At 43.4% G+C, this 17,351-nt stretch overlaps 1 long non-coding RNA gene across 1 annotated transcript; it reads left to right on the forward strand.

Annotated features, from left to right (window-relative positions):
• Positions 1-2,498: 2,498 nt before the first annotated feature.
• Positions 2,499-10,329, forward strand: LOC136792449 (uncharacterized). The gene is made up of 3 exons (XR_010836242.1): positions 2,499-3,882; positions 8,023-9,158; positions 10,234-10,329. It is a non-coding gene; the product is annotated as an uncharacterized lncRNA (long non-coding RNA).
• The last annotated feature ends 7,022 nt before the right edge of the window (positions 10,330-17,351 follow it).

Here is a 17,351-nt window from a genome sequence, read left to right on the forward strand (position 1 = left end):
TTACAACAGAGAGTATGTTTTCTACCCTGAGTTCAAGCTTGGCAGGCAGGACCTGATCTCCAGTGGACACAGAGTTGCCTGAAAAAAATCGAGGATTATGATACCATAGAAAAAGGAGCAAGGGTGTCAAATTCCAACCGACAAGTAGATCCCCCAACTCTGACAGCCAGGAGGAGGACAGACACCAGGAATGGGGACCAGTGAGAGAGTGTTGAGAGGGGCAGAGTCCTGGACACGCTAAGCAGCAGAATGGGCTCTGCTCACCTGAGGCCATAGGACCCTGTGGACCGCGGCTCCTTCCCACTGCTCACATGCATTTGCTCTGGTCACAGGATGTCACTGCCACCCTTGCCTCTGCTTCTGCTGTAAAATGGGCCTAACAGTAAATGGGAAAGAACGCTTGACGAACCTACTTAAATAAAATCCAATTTGTCCTCCATTGAGGTCATTCCTTGACTCATTCACATACAACCTGACTTTGCTAACTGTTGTCACAGAAGGACTTGGTTGAGGCTGTTACAAGAGTCTAAATCCCTATTCAAGAGGAAAAAAAAAAAGTGAAATCCACAAAGTCTTGTGGAAATCAAATATTTTGGGGGAGTAGGCACAGGTGAGTCAGTTTAAATAAATGATTACAATTAACATAAGTAAGCTCTTTGAACCTATGTATTAATAATTTATAAGTTAATAATTATCCATATTAGCCTATTTTGGGCATTAACCTAAGTCAATCAGATGGATAGATAAGGTACCCAAGAATAGAGAAACATTTAAATCAAGCCTTCTGAAAATTAAATGTGATTTGAAAATATTTTTAGGGAAGTGAAACAGTGAGTTCAAAAAGAGGTTAAACAGGATATAAGGGAGAAAGGACAGGAAATAACCACTGTGTGCCAGATTTAATGCTAGACATTTCTAAATCTCACATAAAAACTAATCCTAGAGAGACAATGTAATCATCCCTGTTTATAGACAAGAAAACTGAGGCTTAGAAAAGTAGCTTGACCCTGAGATTCATAGTTTACAGCTACAAAAATCATGTATTATGTTTTATACCACACTACCTCTATAAAAACAAGATCAGTTTTAATAGTGATTCTTTTTTGTTTAACTCAGTGAAGATGAACTTACAATAGAACCATTGCTTTGAACTCAAAAAGTATAAAATGTTTAACTTTAGTCTTTCAATCTTAGCTTTTTGTTTTCACTTTTCTTTGCCAGTTATGCTATTCTTTAATAAAAAGACAGTGTGAATAGCTAGACAGACTGGTGGACAGCCTGATCGATAGAAACAGGAACGGTCCCTGAGTGTGTGGGTGTATGTGAAATAGTCCCCCACTCAAGTTCTGTTGCAAAAGTTCATTTGGGGTCAGATATTTGAAACAAGAATTTCATTTTTCCATAGAAACAATAATGTGATATTAGTTAGAGCCTTGGCTCAACGCACAGAAGCCTATGGAGTTCTCAGTGTAAACGCCCTATAATTTTGGCACTAAAGAACTTAAACTCCTTTTAAAATACAGTTTTTGTCAGTTTACCTAGGCCCTGTAGTTCGGGCCTACGTACCAGGAAGGCAGAGGAGGGCTTATCAGGAGGTAGCTGGAGATGGTACATTTTTATCCCCATCTCCTCTCCACAGAGTCTGTTTCATAAAACAGGCTGCAAGAAAAAGAAACCAAAGACTTAAAGAAAACCTCCTACCAGGAAACAATATGGTAGTTCTACTAATGCTAAAGTGAAACATGAAAATGACCCCTAGATTGGAAAGCAACATTTCAATTCATGTGTTTTTTCTTCCAAGTCCTATCCCAGTTATCCTCTCAGCATTCCAGTCTTTCTCCCTGGGTTTGCATGAAATCTCTCAGAGCAAATATGCTCTCTCTCTCTTTTTAAAAAATGCTTTAAATTCATACTTTGAAGATGGAGGTTTGAGCTGAGTATTGCTGTGGAACACTCCCTCTCACCTAGGAGGTGACCGAGGGTCACACTGAGGGTCTTTATAGTTGGGAAAATGCCAAGAGTACCCTCCAAAATGACCACTAATCTCCAAATTTAGAAGAAATCAAGTGGAGAAAAAGGAACACTTTTCTTTAAAAAAAAAAAAAGAAAAATCTGATCACTGCATTATTCTTGTATTTCTTTAGACAGTTGATAGGCTTATTTGTCAACATCAGTAATAATGATATAATAGACTTAAAGAAATTTTAACCTATTTCTGATGTTTACAAGGCACCAAAGACTATAGTACTGTTCTAATCAAATTTATGCATTTTCAGTGGGATTTCAAATTTTAGTCATAGGCAATATTTTAATCTCCCTGAATATATATATATTCCTTGTACCTACAAGTGTGCAAATAACATAATTTTTAAATTACTTGGAATTTTGAAAAAAATTAAAATTTTATTTGTAAAATACGTAAATGGCTATACTCATATCCATTTATTTATTTAACATTATTTAAGAAACACATCATGCTTACTATGTGCTGGGCATGGTTCTAAGTGCTTTATAAATAAACTATTTTGATCCTTATAATAATTCAGTGAGATACATACTGTTATACCATTTGCAGACAGGGAAGCTGAAGTACAGAAAACGGGTCCAACAACTGCTAAGATGTACACTGGAGTCAGTAAAATGATCAAAATACTAATTTAATAAACTTCCATGTAACTGCTTCTGTCCTGAAAACATTCTTCAGTCCAAGTAACTTGAACCTACACTTGCAGCCCCTTCATCTGGGGTAAAAACACCCAGAGGGATTGGGCTCCTGGGTCCTGACATTTGGGTTCCTGATCAATTGTGGGACTCCGTCTGGTAGTAAGTCTGTGATCTTGTAAATGACCTTCCTCAGATCCACTAACCTCATAAGACATCACTTGCTAGTAGAAAAGGATTTTCAGATGAATTTATAACTTTTTCTTTAAGGCAGATTCATTTTACCCACTGGCACGGCAGTTCATTTTCCTGGTACAGAAAATTTCAAATAATACAATCCATCCTCTTGTTGAGTGCTGCCTTATACAGCTTTGCACTAAAAACTTCACATACGTCACCTCATCTCGTCTCGACTCAACCCAGTCAAATGTGTCACCTACTGACCTGTTTGTCATCTGTGATAGTGTGAAATTCCAGAAGGACATCTGTCCATCTTCCAAGCTTGCTCAGGAAGTCTTCCAGAGGTCATCCTGAGAAGTTTCCTCTCTCAGGGCTGTACTTGTCGGGGCCCCATCAGTTGAGAGCTCATCTCTCTGATGCACCTGCTCTTATCCGAGTACAGAGGGAAGGGCCCTGGATCTGGTTCTGCCAACTTTTGCTTTGTAACGTTGAGCTAGTGCTTTGAGCCTTTGTTTTCTCATCTAGAAGTGAGAACAGCAGTTTCCATTTCTCAAAGTTATTCTGAGGATAGTTGGTAAAGAGCACTTTGCAAATGGCAAAAGATTAAATACATATTGATTGTTATTGATAGTGATGATTATGATCAGAAAGCAGCAATAAATGCCTCCTCTGCTTTGCATCATAGTCCCTTGAAGAATGCAAAACAAGAGATGACCTATCGCAACTCAATACGGTTTCCAGCAGAAGGGAAAAGATGCACATTACATGGCTAGACACCAAGGGCACAGAATTCTGGCTTAATGAGATGCTGTGAAGATTGTTAATTTCAAATCCATTCTTTCAGGATTAATAGAGAAAATGGATTGTTGTCGAACATCAAAAGATTTCCCAGAAAGAGGGCACCATCTTGTGGTCAGTGAGAAGAACTGACAAAAAAAAATGTCTAAGAATCAAGGAGTTGGAGAGCCAAGGTTGTCAACATTGTAGTTCCCAGGCCTACCCCGGAGAGTCAGACGCAGTTGGTGAGATGTGGGACCCCAGGTAGGTACTTGGTAGAGCTCCCCGTGGGGTTCTCCCCAGGGGATTCTAATGTGTAGCCGGGGTTGATAACCGCCAATCAGGAGGTCTTTCCCCTGACCACACAGAGCTGGGCTCATGTGGGACTCCTGACTCCTCACCAGGCCACTTCCCAGAGAGCAGAGGCTGCTGCTGTGCTGCACACCGAGGCCTCTCAAGGGCCTTCCTGCCGCCTCCGAGAGCCTGTTCCTCTTCTTCCTTCCTCTGCTTCTCCTCCTTCCCTAGGCTATCCTGCCTTCTCCATCCCTACTACAGCAGACTAGCTAACCCACCAGTGCTTCCTACTTTGCAAAGCACTCGCTTCTACCCTATCATTTCATCCACAGCAATTCTCTGAAGGTGTGATTATCTTTACTTCCTAAGAGGAAATGGAGGCTCAAGGTGACACAGCCCAGAAACATGTCTTCTAGACCCAAATCTTATGCTAATGGCCTTGTCTGCCACAGCAGTACTAATAATAGCCCCCATTTATTGAGCCATTGTGGACCTTGAGGGCTGGGATAGGAAAGATGTGGGTGTAGGGGCATGGACAAGAGGATTGCTCCTTACAGCACCATATGGGATGGCAAAGAACTGGAACATGGTAGTTGGCAAAACTTTGAAGTATCAATCAGCACGATCATTATGTAAAAGGAGGTATTATCACCACTAGAGTTTTTGTCTGATGAGAAAACTGAGTGTCAAAAAGATGGACTAACTGGAGGCCACTGGGTATCTATCACTAGGGGAATGAATGGCTAAGGAAGGTGGACTCTGCCCTCAAGGGAATCCTCTGCAGGGTCAGAAGCGACGAACCGTGTTTATGTATGGCATCATGGACAAGGCTCACATACCACTGAGGGAAAATTAGAGTTAATACCATTAACATAAGTTTGGAAACCCACATGCAAAATTACACTAAATATTTTTCTAGGGCACACAAAATCTAAATATACTTATGGAAATAGATTAAAGGGAAACAGCATACACTAGAGTGGATGCTTATGGGAGGAAGGAAATGAGATTGAATATGGTGGATGAGAGAGGAAAATGAAAAAGGCTGCCTCCCATGGGCAAATGATGTCAGTGTATCATAAACTGAGGCATATGATCAACATAATTTGATGCACCAGAGGTCCCTCAAAAGAGAGAAGAATGGAAAATATTTGGGGCAGAATCATCGGAATTTCTCCAGCATACTGGGACTCCAGGGAGGTACAAAGACAACAGACATTTTTGGGATTGGCGATTAGGGTTTGTAGAAAGTCTATTTGGAGTGGGACAAATGAGACCTAATTAAAATTAAAAGCGTTTGCATAGCAAAGGAAACCATCCACAAAACGAAAAGACAACCTACAGACTGGGAGAAAATATTTGCAAATGATGCCCCCGACAAGAACTTAATTTCCACAATATACAAACAGCTCATGTAGCCAGTATCAGAAAAACAAACAACCCAGTCAGAAAGTGGGCAGAAGACCTAAATAGACATTTCTCCAAAGAAGATAAACAGATGGCCAACAGGCATAAAATCAAGCAGCGCTAGCTCGAGCATATACTTATCCTGACTCATAAGGAATCCAGACACTTCGCTCATCCAGTGGGGTAGGGATCGAGAGGCAACCTGACAGAAGGGCCAGCGGGGCAACAACAGAGCACTGGTTAGGAGTCAGGAGTGTATTTGAGACCTTGTATTGCTATAGCTTACATAACCTTGGACAAGTCACTTAACATTATTCTTTGGGCCTCATCTATGAAGTTTTTCTCTGTGAAGTTCTGATGTTTATAATTGGATTGAATAGTGTACAGATATAAGTGGCCAATAAACACATGAAAAAATATATTCCATATATTGAGCAAAAATATTCAATACCTCATTAGGGAAATGCAAATCAAAACCACAATGAGCTACCACTTCACACCACTAGGATGGCTAGAATCAGAGAGACAGGTAAAACAAGTATTGGCAAGGAGGAAGGGAAACTGGAATCCTCATACACTGCTGATGAAAATGTAAAATGGTACAGCTTTGGAAAGTAGCTTGGCAGTTCCACGAAATGTTAAACATTTAAAGTTACTGTATAATCCAGCAATTCCACCCCTAGGTATTTACCCAATTGAAATGAAAATATATGTCCCCACAAAAACTTGTACGTGAATGTTCATAGACAGCATTATCCATACTGGCCCCATAGTGAAACAACCCAAATATCCACCAACTGATGAACTGATACACATGATGTGGTATGCCCATACAGTGGGTAATTATTCAGCATTTGAAAGATGAAGTACCAATACATACTACAACATGGACGGACCTGGAGCACATTATGTTAAATGAAAGAAGCCAGTCACAGAGGCTGCATACTGTATGATTCTATGTATGTGAAATGTCCAAAGTAGGCAAATCCATAGAGACAGAAAGTAGGGCCTAGAGGTGGTGGCAAGAGTGAGGAATAATTGCTGATGGGAACAGGGTTTTTTCTAGGAGTAGTTTCAGGGGGTCTGAAATTAGATTGTGGTCATGATTGCACAATTCTGAGAATATACTGAGAACTACTGAACTGTACACTTTGAATGGTAGAATTTTAGGATATGTGAATTATATCTCAATAAAACTGTTAAAAAATCGTGTACAGGGCTTCCCTGGTGGCACAGTGGTTGAGAGTCCGCCTGCCGATGCAGGGGACATGGGTTTGTGTCCCGGTCCGGGAGGATCCCGCATGCCGCAGAGTGGCTGGACCCATGAGCCATGGCTGCTGGGCCTGCGCATCCGGAGCCTGTGCTCCGCAATGGGAGAGGCCACAGCGGTGAGAGGCCCACGTACTGCAAAAAAAAAAAAAAAAAAAAATCGTGTACAGATATTCACTAATCATTCATTCATTCATCATTTACTTGCTATCTACTCTGTGCCAGGAGCTAGGCACACCGAGGTGAATGAGACAAACTCCTTCGCTGTGATGGGCTCCTGATCTTTTGGGGACAACAAATGGACATAATGTAGTAAGTGCCAAGAGAGCAGCTTGCCCAGGTGTCCTGGGAACACTGAGAGCACTTAAGTCAGCCAGGAAGTTTAGTAAAAGGCAGAGAAAGGACAGAGCAACAGATGTTGTATACTGGGGGAGAGGTGCAGGGTGACAAGACCCATCCCTCCTGCCCAGGAGATGAACTGAGTGTGGATACGCAGTGCTAATACACAGGGCAGAGTGTGATAAATACTATGAGAAATTACTAAGTGGAAATTCTGGAAATTCAGAAGAGGGAGATATAATGACTTGGATGTTATTCTTCTGAATGGTCAGAGAGAACTGGGATGTAATGTGGTCCTCCCAGACTTAACAGTTCATCTTTAGAACCCAAAATTCAGGGTGCATGGTGTGAAAACTGCTGATGTCATCAAAACATGCCCCTTGTTTTGCACTAATAACCTATCATATTTTTACCAAATTCTGTAACATGAAGAATATTAAATTCAATTGCTAAAGAAGCATCAGTTGATTTCTGTTGATTAGAGTAACATAGTCTACAGAATTAAAAATAATTGCTTGTACCTTTGTGGTACTGACATAATTTAACAGCACAAAGGTAATCCTCAAAGCATGATGAGGTAACATTCAGTTTGGGGCAAAATAGACACCCAGCGTATGGGTGAGCTACACCCTCCCGGTGGGATCCCTGCAGTGTGACCCACGCTGTGAGGAGGAAGAGAAGGAGCTGCTGGGAGATGGTGGGAGAGGAGCCCTTCACGGGGCAGAGGAGAGGGGCAGGACAGTGATACTCAGAGCTGGGCTCATAGCACCAGATAGAGGGTTCCAGGGTGGCTTTCTGATGCCAGCTGCGAGCAGGTCCTTCTTCCTGCTGGAACTGGTGTGACAGCTCCTAGTGAGGCCCAGGGCCCAGCTCCTCATTTGGGGCTGAACTGGGTCTGCAGCCTGGGTGTGGCCTCTAGACTCACCTTGACACCTGGCTCCAGAAGAGCTTTCTCCTCCAAGGCTCCGGGCCATCCCCAGATTGTGCCCCTGAGTTTTAGCCCCTTCAATTCTGCCTCAAGGCAGAAACTGTGCCCCGGGGTTTCGAGGCTGGGGAGAGGGTGTCCTCACACCTGTTCTCTCCCTGCATTCACAGCATGCCTCCGCCTGCTCCTCCTCTACAGAGCACAGCTTCCAGTTCCTGCTTTCCTTCCTCCTCTTGCCAAGCTCCGTGGGAGGTAGGATGGTCCGGACCGGGACCAGGAGACGCCGGCTGGCTTGAGTCCCAGCAAAGCCCAGTGCCTACGGACCTTGGTTTTTCTCACTCATCCAAGGGGGCTAGCTTGCTGTTTGGAGTCAGACAGACCTGAGGTTAAGAGCCTGCTCTGCCTGTCAACGGCCGCGTGACCCTGGTATGTTCCTAACCGGGAAAGGACACCTATCTCACAGGTGTTCTGGGGACGAGCACGTGACACAGCCGGCATCCATCTGATGGTAACTGTCATCTATGATGGTCCTCCTGAGAGCTGTGCTGGGTCACAGGGATGCCCATTCCTCCCCATTTTTCAGGCTGACACTTTAGTTCCCTCTGAAGAATGAGAGGCGACCTGAGGAACCTGCCCATGAACTTGGAGGCCCAGATGGTAGCTGTTGTCACCCCTGCACTCCTGCCCCCAGACCCTGGCTGAGGCAGCCCATTTCCACCTTCAAGCTTCCTCCTGCGGATCGCTGCCCCGAGTGTTTGTGTTTGTGCTTCTTCTGCAGCAGCGTAAGGAGGGCCCCGAGTCCCTCCCCAGCACAAACCTCCCCCAGTGGGGTGGGGCTGCCGAGGAGTGCGGCCAATTGGCCCTGTGATGCTGTGAAGAAACGGCCTCCTTCTCTAAGCTGAGTAGTGGGCTCCACTGAGAACCTAGGATGAATGCTCAGAAACCTCTTTTCAAGGTAACGGAAATGCGGCCAAGTTCTGCACTCAGACCCTCAAGGCCATTGCATGGATTCTTGTGGGGCCCATGGACACCACATTAAGAACCTGTCAGTCACGGTCACTCCATGTATGTGTGCAGCAGCCTCTTCCAAGAAGGGAAGGGTTCAGAGTGATTCCTGCTCTCTGGAAGGTAACAGGTTCAGGGTGCTCCCAGCCCAGGCACGGCTGCTGGTGCAGAAGAGACTGAGGTCCTGCACTGCTCTCCTCCCAGGGAGGCCAAAGGCCCTCGGCCACCCAAGAGGCCCCCTGAGGTGTCCTGCACGTTCAGGGAGAGTCTGGCCTAGTGTCAACATTATAATCAGCAAATTGTAAGTAAAATCTTACATTTCTTTAACACTATTTTCCTTACAGAACTTTCAAGCAGTAGAATGAACCATTGATGTTGTTTACTAGATGATGGTATAGGATCATTTATATATTGTTCCCCAAACCTGTTGAACCAGCAGAATCACCTGGGAAGCTTAATACAGATTGTTGGACCCCACCCTAAACTTAATGAATTTGAATCTTCAGTGGATGGGCCTAGAAATCTGTATTTCAAAGAAGTGCTCTCAGAGAAACTGTGATTAACTAAACTTGAGAAACAAAGACAATACCTTTACTGTTCCTAAAGAAATCTGTGGAGAAATCAAATTCTCAAAAGTTACATACCCCAAATATTTTTAATGTATTTATTAGTTCTACTACATTTTTCTATAACCTAAGGCACCTTTGAGAGGTGCATAAAACACAGTAAGATTATTTAACCGAAGTAAGAGAAAATAATTAATTAGATTTAAATAAGAGTTAAACTAAATTTGCCTGGTAACCTCGTACATCAGATTTCACTGGAGCAGTTCCCACTCTCTTATATTCCTCTGTCTCTGTCTCTCTCTGTCTCCCTCCTGCTATCTTTTTTCCCATAAGTGGATTTGGGGTAATCTTAAGTTGGACCATTTCATCAAAATGACTTTATAACAAGTATTTTAAGAGGACCTGGGTGAAGTCACTCACTCAATACTTGTGCTGGGTGAGCACAGCAGCCCTGACACTTATATTTGTATGTGGGGGAGTGGGGGAAGTGTGGAGGGAACAGTTAACAAATGACTATAAAAATAACCAAGAAAACATTAGGGTCTTAAGTGCTGAGACAAAAAAGAAGTGTGATGTGATGGAGAGTGCCTGTGCTCTCCCCTCAGTTGGGGGGTCAGAGAAGCCCTTTGAGGAGGCAGCATCTGAGTGGAGCCCCAGATTGACATGGGGACCAGCTGTGTGACCCTCTGGGGAGGGCATCCTAGACAGAGGAAAGCTATTGCCTCCGTAAGGTAGGACCATATTACTGATGTGAGAGGAAGAAGAAGAATATCTGTGAACCCACATCTAATGACTTTTTCTACCCATTAGGCAAACACTTTTATTAAAACTCCAAAGTATCTGGAATTCTGAGGAGATGCTACTATAATGTCCCAGCCCACCACCTGTGGAATTTTTTAGTCTGTCCTGGAGAGTGATATGGTGAGCTCTCCCTCCTCCACCTATACTTTCTCCCAACAGGCCCTCCTCCTTGACGACATCTCCTAAAGGCCACTTCATCCTCTTCTCTCTATCCTTTCCCCTTGTTTCAATGGTACAAAAAACTATACCACTGAACAAAATGCCACCTCCCCCAGGAAGCCTTTTGCAATCCTTCTAAGGAGAATGAATGAGAACCAAAATTCTTTCACTCCATTCTCCCACACCCCTTCTTGCATTTCTCCTGCAGCTCCTACTTCATTCTGCCCTGGGTTGTATGATATCTCATGTTTATACATCCCTCACCCCAGTACATGAGGAAGGCTCAAGAATAGGGCCTGGGGGCTTCCCTGGTGGCACAGTGGTTAAGAATCCATCTGCCAATGCAGGGGACATGGGTTCAAGCTCTGCCGGGAAGATCCCACATGCCCTGGAGCAACTAAGCCCGTGCGCCACAACTACTGAGCCTGCACTCTAGAGCTCGTGAGCCACAACTACTGAGCCCACGTGCCGCATCTACTGAAGTCCATGTGCTCTAGAGCCTGTGCTCCGCAACAAGAGAAGCTACTGCATTGAGAAGCCTGTGCACACAAACGAAGAGTAGCCCCTGCTTACACAACTAGAGAAAGCCCACGTACAGCAACGAAGACCCAACACAACCAAAAATCACAAGCAAAAATAAATAAATTTTAAAAAAAAAAGAATAGAGCCTGGGATTTATTCATCTCTGAGCCTTACTCCAGCTGGGTCTGCACGGGCATCTGCACAACCTAGGACCCCTGGCTGGCAGAATGCAGTCATCCATCAATCCATTGTCACGGAGCAGTTGAGCTTTGCTCTCCCTGTGCTGGGTTCTCGGGAGGGATGGGAAGGACCAGGCACAGCCCCTGCTCCTAAGAAGCTTAGAAATCCATGGTTGGGGTGGGACATGCATGACCAGCATCCTGAAAGTACTACCAAGGGGCAGTGGTCTCCAGACTGGGGGGAGTGCACACCACAGGAGCACATGACAACCCTGAGATGCATGAAGAAAGCACAGAAGTTCTCTTTTATTGTATTGCTTATTTAAAATTTAGAAATAAACTAAAAACTTAGAAATAAAAATTGTCTTACTTGTTTTTACAATCTGGCTTTCCCTTAGCGCCTCTCTAGGTCCACTGGCAGGCAGCCAGAGTCACGTGACTTGTCCTTAGGGCGAGGCGGCAACCACAATGCTGAGACCTGACAATGGCTCCCTCACTTGTCTATTCGCCAGCAATGAATCACCTCTCGCTACAGTTTAGTGTTACAGGTTGTCATTGACATGGCTACTTTTATAAAAACAAGACCTTTCAGTAAGAGGATCTTTATAGTATTTTGTAAATGAAATGGTGGAGGATAGACTTGGCCATGAAAAACTTTTGTACCACATAGAGGTTTTTAAATTGCTTATGTCAAAGTGTTTAAAAGAAATTTTTGGACTTAAAGATGAGTTATGCATTTTTCTTTGACCAAGAAAAGAAAAAGGGCTTCCCTGGTGGCGCAGTGGTTGAGAGTCCGCCTGCCGATGCAGGGGACACGGGTTCGTGCCCCGGTCTGGGAAGATCCCACATGCCGCGGAGCGGCTGGGCCCGTGAGCCATGGCCGCTGAGCCTGCGCGTCTGGAGCCTGCGTGTCCGGAGCCTGTGCTCTGCAACGCGAGAGGTCACAACAGTGAGAGAGGCCCGCGTACCGCCAAAAAAAAGAAAAAAAGAAAAGAAAAGAAAAAAAACCCTAATTGTTATAAATTTGCCAACATGTCCTGTGATAAGTAGTTTAGTAGTATGCTACTAATGAGTATTTTTAAAATCAGTACCTTGAAAGAATGGGTGATATTTTAAAAATAAGAGTGAGAAAGAAGCAGCTTTACAATGACTGTAACTGCTGCTATAAAGAGAACAATTTGAACATGTCTGGGAATATTGCATCAAGATGTGATTTGTGGCCAAAAATGACATCATCTATAAAAATTCCCACGTCTGCACACTTAAAAACATAAAGTCTTATGATCTTCCAAATTAAGGGTTCATTTGTATATTAAAAAAACCTTTTGGTATCAAGGAGATGGAAAAAAAACTGTGTAAAGGGTGGGTAGAACTGAAAAACTAGTATCAAGAATTAGGAAGTGTAGCCATTAATATAATTATATAATTTTCCTAATTTGAATCTACATATCAGTATCTCATTTTTCTATAAAAGCCATTAAAACCAAGTATAGATATAAACTAAAGACTAGACCTCTGGTGTGGCAAAGCAGCTGGACAGAATGCTGTCAAAGCATTTTACTGTGGGACATGAAAGTGAGTGTTGAAATACAAATAACTCCAAATTTGGGGATTTTTTTTCACTATTGAGATTTCAGTGTTAAATAAGTATAAACTTCACTAATTCAGAAAGCCCTAACGTGAAAATTTAATTGAAAGAACAGCTGGTTTGTGAGGCAATCAAAAGTAAAAACAAGGTTTGAAAGGGACAACTTGTACCACTCAAGTGGCAGAGGGGTGCAGAAGGGCAGGAGTTGGGTTTGAAATCTCAGGGCATCAGCAGGATTGAATCAAGGTTTTGTGGGACTTGGAGATTATATAACTTGGGGGAACCCACTTAAGATTCCAAATGTAAAATTAAGTATGAAAGTGAATATTTACTTAGAATGAGAAAATTACTGTATAAATAGTTATAACACATTAATAAATTTGTTTTATAATTAAGTCATAAGAAATTTTCAAAGGCTGAGAAATGCCACAAACATCCAAAATCCAGAAAAAAACATTTTATTAACTACCTGACATACTTCTATAAACTTTCTTAAATTTTTCTTAAAATGGCCATCTTCAAAAAAATCTACAAATAATAAATGCTGAAGAGGGAGTGGAGAAAAAGGAATCCTCTTATGCTGTTGGTGGGAATGTAACTTGATACAGCTACTATGGAGAACAGTATGGAGATTCCTTTAAAGACTAAAAATAGAGTTACCATATGATCCAGTGATTCCACTCCTGGGCATATATCCAGAGAAAATTCTAATTTGAAAAGATACATGCACCCCAATGTTCATTGCAGCACTATTTACAATAGCCAAGACATGGAAGCAACCTGAATGTCCATCGACAGATGAATGGATACGGGAGATGTGTTCGTATACAGAATAGAATATTACTCAGCCATAAAAAGAATGAAATAACACCATTTGCAGCAACATGAATGGACCTAGAGATTATCAAACTAAATGAAGTAAGTCAGAGAAAGACAAATATCATATGATATTGCTTACATGTGGAATCTGAAAAAAAATTACAAATGAATTTATTTACAAAACAGAAATAGACCCACAGACATAGCAAACAAACTTACGGTTACCAAAGAGGAAGGGATGGGGAGGGATAAATTGGGAGTTTGGGATTAACACACACACTGCTATATATAGAATAGATAACCAACAAGGACCTACTGTATAGCACAAGGAACTATACTCAATATTTTGTAATAACCTGTAAGGGAAAAGAAGCTGAAAAAGAATATATGTTATATATATAAGAATATATATATATATAACCAAATCACTGTGCTGTATACCTGAAACTAACGAAACATTGTAAATCAACTATACATCAATTAAAAAATAAAAAAAAAGACTAGGGCTTTGAGTCATAAAGTATTAAGCTAAGATTTTAAAAGAGAATAAAGTATTTCCAATCATAGTCTTGACGGCAAAGAGCTTTTGAACCCCTGTTAATAAATAAAATAACATAAAACAACTATTTACAATTTTTCTTTTATTTCAGCCTTTAAAATATATTTTTGTTTTATAATGTACACATATTGCTACATTAGTGGTAGCTACATTGGCAGCAAAATATGCATCATGTTTATTTATTTATTATAAATTTATGTATTTTATTTATTTTTGGCTGTGTTTGGTCTTCATTGCTGTGCGCGGACTTTCTCTAGTTGCGTCGAGTGGGGGCTGCTCTTCATCCCGATGCGTGGGCTTCTCAGTGCAGTGGCTTCTCTTGTTGCAGAGCACAGGCTCTAGATGTGTGGGCTCAGTAGTTGTGGTTCACGGGCTCTAGAGTGCAGGCTCAGTAGTTGTGGCGCACGGGCTTAGTTGCTCCAGGGCATGTGGGATCTTCCCAGACCAGGGCTCAAACCTGTGTCCCCTGCATTGGTAGGCAGATTCTTAACCACTGCACCACCAGGGAAGTCCCTGCATCATGTTTATTGACTGAGGTATATGGTGAAAAACACTGGAGACCACACTTAGTGTAGTACACTTGTATGGGCTACCTCCCTGGCATCTATTCCTTTGCTTCCATCAAAATTCAGAAAATCGCCCATTTTCTTTGGCAATGCCCCACCTTGTTTTGTGGCAGCCAAGGGTGCTGCATGAGACTGATCCCACTCCAACTCCAGGAGTGGCCCCTGTTTGGTTTACACGAGTCAGAGGATCCCATTCCCCTTGGGCATTGTGATTGACTTGGGGGTGAGCACAGGACCCAGCCTGGTCCTCACAAAGAGGGGGAAATATTTACCACAGACTTCTGACCAGGAAGCTTCCTGGATCTTCTGGGCACTACTTGAAGAGAGATCCTATCTTTCTTTGGACCATGTAGCCTGAAGATATGAGGCCTGCCCTGGCAATGCTAACAGTGAGTTCTGCAGCCCGGGGTTGATGCCAACATTCAGTGGAGGTCAGAGTAGAAAGAATCACAGAGACTTGGACCCAGAGCCTAATACAACATGAACTTCTGGATCAATCTGTGCCTAGGTTTTCCCCCACTTTTGTTTTTTTTTTCAGTTATAGGAGCCAAGAAATTCCTTTGATTTGGTTGATATTTGCTGTTACTTAAAACATGAACAGTCCCAATTTAAACAATGAGAGAATAGTAAATGTAGCTGAACTATGCAACAGAGGCATCATAAATGTTCTGGAATATCACTAATGGGCTGGCTGCATCACTGGTTAAATTAAGACTTGTTTGTAGAATCTGTCCTGAATCCTAGTTAGTTTTGCATTCAGAACAAAGTTGAGTTAATGAGAGGGCCCCGATTCTCAGGGCACTTCAGCTACCCAATTTCAGCAAAAGATCAACTTGCTAAAAGTTGGCATCTGATGTTTTCCGCCTCCCTTTTGGTAACTTTACCATGTTCTCAGACAATCAGTTTCTTTTCACTTATTTCATTCTAAGGAGTAAATAAATTATGGGTCCAGTGGATTCTCCCTCTCAGGGTGTGGATTGCGAGGGATAGAGACTGATAATTCAGAGCAAGGGAAATTATCAGAATTTGCATGTATGCTCAGCTCTCGGCCACAAGATGGCAGGAGGAGATCAGTAAAAACAGGCAAAGACCTGTGTCTTCTGGGCTGCGCAGAAGGCGGCCCTGGGGATGCTTGCTCCACTTAGGAAAACCACAACCTGCCAGTGCCGGGCCAGCTCCCCCTTTGGGGTAAGTTAGTAAGGAGAGAAATCACTTTCTTTTTTTCTGTACAACAATAAGAGGTGCCAACCCAAACAAGTGGATGCTGTGAAGTTTGATAGTGAATGCAACCACCAGGGATGGATACATGTTTCTGCTTCTCCCTCTTGCCCTCTGCCTCTCTTTCTCCATCTGCAAATTGGTGGTCCTGGTTGTGGCCTACCTCACTGTGATAAAGCAGGTAAGAGAAGTGCCCTGAGTGTCGCAGGTGAAAGGTGTTTTTCTGGGAAGATTGGCGTCAGGGTACCACGTGTGTCCGACCTTCCCAGAACCTCCGGGAACAGTGAAGTGCGCTGGGATTCAGGTGACTGTGGTCCCTGGGATGATCCCTAAATTCTGATATCATTCTCTACTTAAGGAAGACAGTGACACCAACTGAGTTGGTTACAAACACTCACCAGAAAGAGGCGCCTCTTGACAAGTGCCAGAGGTAGTGGAGAAAGACATTTTCTTTGTCAGGGGGATTCTGGGGAGGCTGGATTTGGAGACAGGTGCTGTGGCTGAGACCTCAGTCTTGTTGTGACCCCACATAATTGTCTCAGCCTCAACTCCCTGCACCTGAAGGCAATGCCTGTCTCATGAACCCTCACGGGCTCAGCTGAGATGATGAGAAACATGAATTCTGGTCTGAACAAACTTTGTACATAACCGTGTGTGGCAGTTAGAGACTGTCTCTTCCTAGTCCTTCGTGTTCACTTTCTCTCTTTTCTCAGGGTATCTGATTGTCCTCACCAGGGAAACATGGAGTCTCTGTGCTTAGAGGAGCCTCGTGAGGTTAGAGGTGGGGGGAGGGTGTGGCCTCTGGCCAGCTGCTCCGCCAGCTTGGGCTACTCCTTCCGGTGAGTAACTTCATCCTATCTCATACACATTGCTGTGTTTCTTAGCATCGAAGGCTGGGAGAGAAGCAACATAACTGCGGTCACTATGTATTTTCATTTTAATCAGAACATTCTTCTTGAAACTTTACCGAAGTTCTTTCTGTTCCCATCCTGACCCTCTGAATGCCTTACACATGGTGGCTGGGAGGTGAAAATTAAAACGAACTGAAGACTCCAGAGTAACTAGGATGAAGGCCCTAGAGGAGTAGGCAGGGTGCTCGGGCCTTGATGAGTAGGGTGTCTCAAGGCGTCTGGCCTTCTCCAAGCACAGTCACGGAGCAGACTCTGACTGGCTTCTGGGTGACCTGGAAAGCCTGGCCTAGGAATGAAACTTTCTTCAGTTGGCATGTTTTCTGGATTGGGCATCGGGAGAAAGTCTCGTGGTTCAGATGAAAGGAACTTGAGAAATAGAATTAAAGTGGAGATGTGTCATTGGTACAAAACGACTTTAGAACAAGGAGGCGTTGGTGGGGTCATGCACTGGGAGCTTGGAGAAGCCTGTAATCTAGTGCTCCGACAGCTGCCGTTCCCTGAGCACAGCCTGACGGGCCCTGTGGTGTGACTGAGTGAGCTCAAGGGTGCCCTGCCACTGGCCATTTTGCAGGGATCCAGGGTACCTGGCAGCCAGTGGCAGCAAGA

This window comes from Kogia breviceps, chromosome 13 (genome assembly GCF_026419965.1).
Source record: "Kogia breviceps isolate mKogBre1 chromosome 13, mKogBre1 haplotype 1, whole genome shotgun sequence".
Lineage (NCBI taxonomy): Eukaryota > Metazoa > Chordata > Mammalia > Artiodactyla > Physeteridae > Kogia > Kogia breviceps.